At 46.1% G+C, this 7,818-nt stretch overlaps 1 protein-coding gene across 1 annotated transcript in view; it reads left to right on the top strand.

Annotated features, from left to right (window-relative positions):
- Positions 1-7,818, top strand: part of ANTXR1 (ANTXR cell adhesion molecule 1) — a 246,169-nt gene that overhangs the window by 182,036 nt on the left and 56,315 nt on the right. The window lies entirely within an intron of this gene.

Raw genomic sequence — 7,818 nt, 5'->3', positions numbered from 1 at the left:
CAGCTCGAATTCAAATCAGGCAATCTGACTTGAGTCTAGGGATTTCCCTGGCAGTCCAGTGGTTAGGACTCCATGCTTCCACTTCAGGGGGCGCAGGTTCGACCCCTGGTCAGAGAACTAAGATCCTGCAAGTGGCAGGGCATGGCCAATAAATAGATACATAAATAAATAAATAAATAAGAATGCAGCCACCAATGAAGGCAGGGCATAAAGAAAGAAAGAAAGAAAGAATTTTTAAAAAGAATGCAGCCACCAACGAAGGCAGGGCTCAGGGAGGGAGCAGAAGGAACAAGTGCCGACCTGCCCCTCATCTTGCCCTCTTACCTCCTTCTTCTTTAAATTGAAGTTTAGCTGATTTACAATGTTGTGTCAGTTTCTGCTGTACAGCAAAGTGATTCTATTATGCATATATATATTCTTTTTCCGATTCTTTTCCCTTATAGGTTATTACAGAATATTGAGGATAGTTCCCTGTGCTGTACAGTAGATCCTTGTTGGTTATCTATTTTATATATAGTAGTGTGTATCTGTTAATCCCAAACTATGAATTTATCCCTGCCCCCCTCCACCTTTCCCCTTTGGTAACCATAACTTCGTTGTCTATGTTTGTGGGTCTATTTCTGTTTTGTAAATAAGTTCATCTGTATCATTTTTTTTTTAGATTCCACATATAAGCAATATCTTATGATATTTGTCTTTCTCTGGCTGATTTCGCTCAGTATGATAATCTCTAGGTCCATCCATGTTGCTGCAAATGGCATTATTTCATTCTTTCTCATGGCTGAGGAAGATTCCATGGTATATATGTACCACGTCTTTATCCATTCATCTGTCAACTCTCGTCTCCCTCTGATGCCACCTGTTGGCCACACCAGAGGGAAGCTAGATGATGCCATCTGTAGAGGTCAGGCTTCCAAGGCATGGAGCAAGGAAGGCAGAGAAACACAGAGAGTGGATAGCGGCAGGCAGCTCATGGAGGATAACCTGCCCCACTATAAACAGGGAGAACGCCTCCATCCAGTGCAAAACTTTCAGGAGGTACTGGGAAGAGTCCTGGTTCCCCAATGAAGGTGGTCAGAATCATATACACCTTTAAACAGGTTGCATTTGACTCGCTTTTTCGTGCATTTCAGGAAATAGATTTGAGGAGCAGAGAAGCAGGGAAGCACATTGCCTAAGCACATCCCGCAGGAACTCACTGAGAGAAAGAGTCCGCAATGGGCTGCTCCCCGCCGTTGCCCAGGCTAATTTAAGGCACTGACCACACTGACCACACTTCACCCTTTCCTCATTCCAGGCTCATGATCAAGAAATTTTCCGATATTTGGCCTGACTTTTTCTTTGCTCAGTTTTCACCCCCTGGCTTTACAGCAATCCCGTGCTTCTCGTTAAATTGGGACTGACCGTTTCAGGCGAGTTAAGTAATGCCCAGATGTATGACCACCAGAAAGATTAAAACCAGGACTGTTTTCAGGTTTGCTGGAAGGCTTGCGGCCTTCAGAGAAATGAGTTTTCTCCTTTTCCAGTAGCTCCTCCATGTGACTGGCAATGACAGAAATGACAGCTGAAGGACCAAAGCCAGAACCTGGCTGGCACGGCGGACCGGCCTGTGCTGTTGCAGCGCCGGGGAGCGGGTGGTGTTCTGTTCATTTTCTTTAAGGTGAACCTGTCATCCCTGGCCTTAAGCACCTCAGCCTTGTAATCAAGCAGCATTCAGTGGTGAAACGGTTCTGAATGAAGCTATATGTAGCCTAGTAAGACACACCGAAGCCTTAAATGCTGTTAGATGTGCCGTTGATGGTCAACAGACTTTTTTTGTCCCTCCCCGGCTACTTTTTAGAATGGTTCCAACCATTGTTTAAACAGAGACCAAAAGAAAATAGAGAAAAAAAATTAACCATGTGTGATTATGTGTATGTGTGTGTGTGTGTGTGTGTGTGTGTGTGTGTGTGTGTGTAAGGAAAGTTTCCAACTTATGCATTAATTTATTTCATTTAAAGGGAAGCATGGGTCACAATATTTACCATATATTTTAAGGTGTAAAAAAATGTGTTCGTCTCTAACAGCCCTCTAAGTTGAACTACCCTCAAAATTCTCAACCTCTGACTAACTTCCAAACAGCTGAGGCAGACAAACCAGAAGAGAAGACACAGCTGCTGCCTGGCCCTCCATCACCCCCAAAAAAAAGAAAGAAAGAAGAAACCCAGCCACAAAGCCCATGCACTAAGATGCTTTGAGTGCTGGGCCTCACAGACCTCCCCGGCACAGTCTTCTTGTTTAGGAAGAAACAAAAGCGAGCATTGCCATAGGACCTCCAGTTTGCCAGCCTTTGTGGTATGAAAAGTATTGATTGTCTGAGGCTGAGGTAGAGTTTGGGAGCCTGGAATTGGTCCATTTCTCATGTTATAGTCAAAGTGTGTCAATTTCATATGAAAGAAAGGTATACGTAACTGTCAGCTAATGCACTCTGGTGGAGGTTTCCCAGGATGGTAGGAAATCGTTGAGCTTCACAGAAGCATTGCTCTTCGGGAGTGAGGACCAGTGTCTTGACATGCACCTTGAAGAGAGACGCATGCATTCGGGACACTCAGATCTGAGAGAAATAGTGGAGTCAACTCAAAGTCTCCCCCCAGGGGCTTCCCTGGTGGCGCAGTGGTTGGGAGTCCGCCTGCCAATGCAGGGGACGCGGGTTCGTGCCCCGGTCCCGGGGGGATCCCACGTGCCGCGGAGCGGCTGGGCCCATGGGCCATGGCCGCTGAGCCTGCGCGTCCGGAGCCTGTGCTCCGCGGCGAGAGAGGCCACAGCAGTGAGAGGCCCACATACCGCAAAAAAAAAAAAAAAAGGCTCCCCCCAGGAGGAGTGGGTAAAGCCCAGGGACTGCTTGGAAGAATCCCCTGAGGCTCTTGTGGCCCTAAAGGGATGTTATTAATAAGCCCAGTAGCTACAGTCTTGAAATGATGGGCTTTTGCCTCCTTTCAGAAAATTAAACATAGGGGCCTTTGCTGTGCCCTTCTGTTTGACTTTTGAGAGTTATGTTTATCGTCTTCTTGGTTATAAACACTCTTATTCTAAAGCTTACTTCAGCTCTTCTTGCATTAAAAGCTACCTGGCATAGGAGGAGAAAGAGGTATAGGATGGGTAGATTACCAAGATCATTTTCTGTGCCACACAGAATGGGGACTTCGGGTTCATTTGTGGGACATTCCGAGCTCAGAACACTGAAGGTACAACCAGAACTATCTGGTCTCACCTTGGCCAGGACAACTCATGATAGCAGCTCACCTGCATGAAGGGCTAACCTGGGTGAAGCATGTACCACAAGTCGGGCACAGTCCCAAGGGCCTTTCCTGCACTCACTCCTTCATTTCTCACCACCACCCTCAAAATTAGAAACTGCTACTACTCCTCCTGTTTTACAGATGGCAAGATCAAGGCACAGAGAGGTTAGGTAACTTGCCTAAATTCACACTGCTAATAAGATGTCCCTTGGTTTATTTTATTAATAGCAAAGCATCCGTTCCAGCTAGCCATGAAATGTGTTATTAATCAAGTAGTAGAAAGGACTGGGAGCCTGGAGGTAAAAGACCAATCAGGAAACTATTCTCAGGATGAGTGACAGATGATGAGGGCCTAGGCCAAGGCAGTAGCCGTGGAGACAGTGGGACAGGGCTGGACAGGAAGAGGTGACAGGGGGGCTGTGACAGAGAGAACATTCGAGAGACGTGGTCGAAGCTGGATATGAAGGGGTGGCAGAGGGAGAGGAGGTGAGAATGATTCTCTGGTGTCCGCCTTGTCCGTCTGGATGTCAGTGGTGCCGTGGACCAAGGAGGGGTATGCAAAAAGCGGAGCAGGTTGGGGAAAAATTGTTCAGTATGTGATGTCTGGTTTTTTTATACCTGTGATACGTTTACATTACAACTAAGATTCGGTGGGTATTTGGATCTGGAGCTCAAGAGAGGACTAAGCTGAAGTAAGAATGTGTGAGCCATGGGCAGACAGGTGGAAGTTTGACCCATGGGACCCGGTGAGAGTAGTCAAAGTGAGCATTCAGGGCTTCCCTGGTGGCGCAGTGGTTGGGAGTCCGCCTGCCGATGCAGGGGATGCGGGTTCGTGCCCCGGTCCGGGAAGATCCCACATGCCGCGGAGCGGCTGGGCCCGTGAGCCATGGCCGCTGAGCCTGCACATCCGGAGCCTGTGCTCTGCAGCGGGAGAGGCCACAGCAGTGAGAGGCCCATGTACCACAAAAAAAAAAAAAAAAAGTGAGCATTCAGCGTGGGGGTGAGACTAGAAGAGGGGGGACAGCAAGGGGACACCACCACATCGTGTGTAAGCAGAGGGGAGGAGCAGAAGAGGCTGAAAAGGATCATGAGAGTTATAGGAAGGAGAAGATAAAGCCAAGGGATAGTGAGGAAGGGAGAGGCCCAGAGCCTCTGATCGCTCTAAAGAATCAAGTAAAATGAGGCCACAGGTGGCCAAGGCATTTGGTAGCCGGGATGCTGTGGGCAGCCTTAGCGAAGCAGCTTTGGTGGAGTGTTGGGGTCATCAAACACTGTCACAGAAGCCAGACGGAAAGGGGGGAATGGAGTTGTAGGAGCACCAAATGAAGGACGGGTAGATCCATGCTTGCAAAGTTCAAATTATTGGATTCTTACATCCGCATTACATTCATTTCCATCTTTCTACAGAGACTCCCAGTTTTCCATTTTAATGACTTTACCCCATCGTTGATAAGACTGAATGAATACTTTCTATGAGACAAGTATCTTACTTCAATATCTAGCTGTAAGCCTTTGAACAAATCTATAGGGTAGACAGTATTATTATCTCTTTTTTTAAAGATGAGTAAGGTAAGGCTTAAGGACATGAAACAGCTTGTCCGAGGCTGCAGCTGGTGAGCTGGTGAGGGGAAGCCTCAGAATACAAACAGTCTGAATCCAGTCGTTTTGTGCTGAAATGTCACTCTATGATCTGTTGCCTCCAAGAAACACAGCCCTTCCTCCTGGTGTTACACATCTAGGTGGTTTCTGCCCCTTTGCCCCGCATGGCACTTTAGATTTCTGCTGAGTTAATTAATACACTTCCTCAACAGCTACTTTTTCTTTCAGCCCCATCTCATTGCTCCTCATCTGTCAGGGAGTTGAGTGATCAGTGCACAGAACACTGAGGGTGGGATGATTTACGAAGCCAAATACCTGGAGTTGCCCCAAAAAAAGCGAAAGAAAAAGAAAAAGAGGCATTCTTCCAGGAAATCCACCTGGTTGTATCCTGAAATATAAATGCTTATCCCAAAGAACCTTAAAGGAAAACATTTAGCTGATGCTTGAAATGGTTTAATGCAGAAAACCATGCTGAACCCAGCAGCGGTCCTTCCAGCATTCTAAAGTCATTTCAAAATATTTTTAGAGGTTTTTGTAAATACTTGGCCAAGAGAGATGAGAAACATGACACTTAGCAAGACAAAGTTGAGACCACAAGAACTCGAGCAACAGAGTTGATAAAGGTTCAAAAGCACATTTTTTGTATCTAAATAAAACCCGCCAGAAAATAATTTCAAAACACCAAGTCTTCGAGGTGTCATTCTTAAATGGACGCTGCCACTACGAATGCTTTGTGGCAAGGAACTTGAAGTTTCTAGACTCTCTCAGCCTTTCAGCATTATCCTTCAAAGACCTCTTCCAGATCAGTGTTTTCAAACATGCCCGACTGAGACCCCAACAGGAAATACATGTTGGCCCAGTATATGCTTATGCGTGTGCACAAGTGTGCATTCACTTCACACACTCCTCATACACACACCCATGCATACTTATCCTCCCCATTTGCCCTTAACTCAAATATTTTCTTTCCTATTTTATTTTCTTTGTTAAAAATTCTGGTCCTAATACACAAAATTTTTTCATGAGGGCTTGAAGAGTCGCAATCCACAGTTTAGAAACCCTGTTCTAAAGGATCTGCACAGGCAAGAACCTGCAATTGGTATAAGAGAAAGTATACGAGCTTTGCACAGGGAACTATATTCAATATCCTGTGATAAACCATAATGGAAAAGAATATTTTAAAAAAAGAATATATATATATGTATGTATAACTGAATCACTTTGCTGTACAGTAGAAATTAACACAATGTTGTAAATCAACTACACTTCGATTTAAAAAATAATCAATGCAATTTAAAAATATATTTTAAGAAAGAAAGTTTATGAGCTTTAGAACTAGACAGACATGGAGTGGGGTCCAATCACACCTCTCCAGTTTACATACTGTGTGCCTTTGGGCAAGTTAGTTGATCTCTCTGATTCCCTCTCCATAACCCTTTGGAATTGCTGGGAGAATGAAAGGAGCAGACACATAGAAAAGCACCTAGCCCAGCACTCAGTAGCACTGAATGCATTCATTCTTCCAACAAATAAATATTCACTGAGCACCAGAAGCTGTCCTAAGGGCTGGGCATATAGCAGTTAACGAAACCAGTGGCACCTCTGCTTTCGTGGAGTTCACATTCCAGATGGCAGAGACAGACACTAAGCAAATAGACTACGTCAGGGAGTGATAAGGGCTGTATTGGTTTCATACTGTTGCTATAACAAATTACCACTAACTTAGTGGCTTAAAACCACACAAATTTATTATCTTATAGTTCTGGAGGCCAGAAGCCCAAAATGGGTCACACTGGGCTAAAACCAAGGTGAAGCCAGGGCTTCATTCCTGCTGGAGGCCCTAGAAGACACTCCATCTCCATGTCTTACCCAGATTCCAGAAGCTGCCCACACTCATTGGCTTATGGCCCCCTCTCCTCCCCAAAGCCAACAACAGTGGGTTGAATCCTTCTCACATGGGATCACATTCACTCTGCTTCTGTCGCGCCATCTCCTTCTCTGACTCTGACCCTCCTACCTCCCTCTGTTAAAGACCCATATGGTTAGATTGGGTCCACCCGATGATCCAGAATCATGTCCCCACCTCCAGATCCTTAACTTAATCACATCTGCAGAGCCCTTTTTGCAATGAAAGGGAACATATTCACAGGTTCTAGAGACTAGGATGTCATCCTTGGAGGTGGAGGGGAGCAGATTGTCCTGGTCACCACAAGAGTGATGAAGGGAAATAAGACAAAATAAAGGTGACTTCTGCCCGTTATTAACCAGGGTTAATAATAAGAGCAAAGCTGGGACTTCCTGGTGGCACAGTGGTTAAGAATCCGCCTGCCAGTGCAGGGGACACGGGTTCGATCCCTGGTCCGGGAAGATCCCACATGCCGTGGAGCAACTAAGCCCGTGCACCACAACTACTGAGCCTGCGGTCTAGAGCCCGCGAGCCACAACTACTGAGCCTACATGCCACAACTACTGAAGCCTGCACCCCTAGAGCCCGTGCTCTGCAACAAGAGAAGCCACCGCAATGAGAAGCCCATGCACCACAATGAAGAGTAGCCCCCGTTCTTGGCAACTAGAGAAAGCCTGCACGCAGCAACGAAGACCCAACGCAGCCAAAATATTAAAAGATAGTAATAATAATAAGAGCAAAGCTAAATAAATGTCTCTTTTTTTTTCTGTTAGTGTTTGCAGTGGCAGAAACCAGCCTCTGCTCAGCATGTCTAGGGAACTAGAACGTTAGACTGCCTTTGCCACATACTGTGAGAACTTTAGCACTCGTAGACTCACTCCTTCCAGATTCAACCAATCACCTGCAACTCCAAAGGGGGTTGTGATTTGTGGTGATCCGTGATCTTTGGTCATTTGTCTGTCGAGCCTGGGATTCCAGAGCCCATCGTAGGGACAGCCATGGATCTGTGCCCCAGGGGCCTTTCATTGGTCTCAC

The sequence above is a fragment of the Stenella coeruleoalba genome, assembly GCF_951394435.1.
Source record: "Stenella coeruleoalba genome assembly, chromosome: 13".
Classification (NCBI taxonomy): Eukaryota; Metazoa; Chordata; class Mammalia; order Artiodactyla; family Delphinidae; genus Stenella; species Stenella coeruleoalba.
This window is presented reverse-complemented; position numbering and strand designations above follow the sequence as displayed.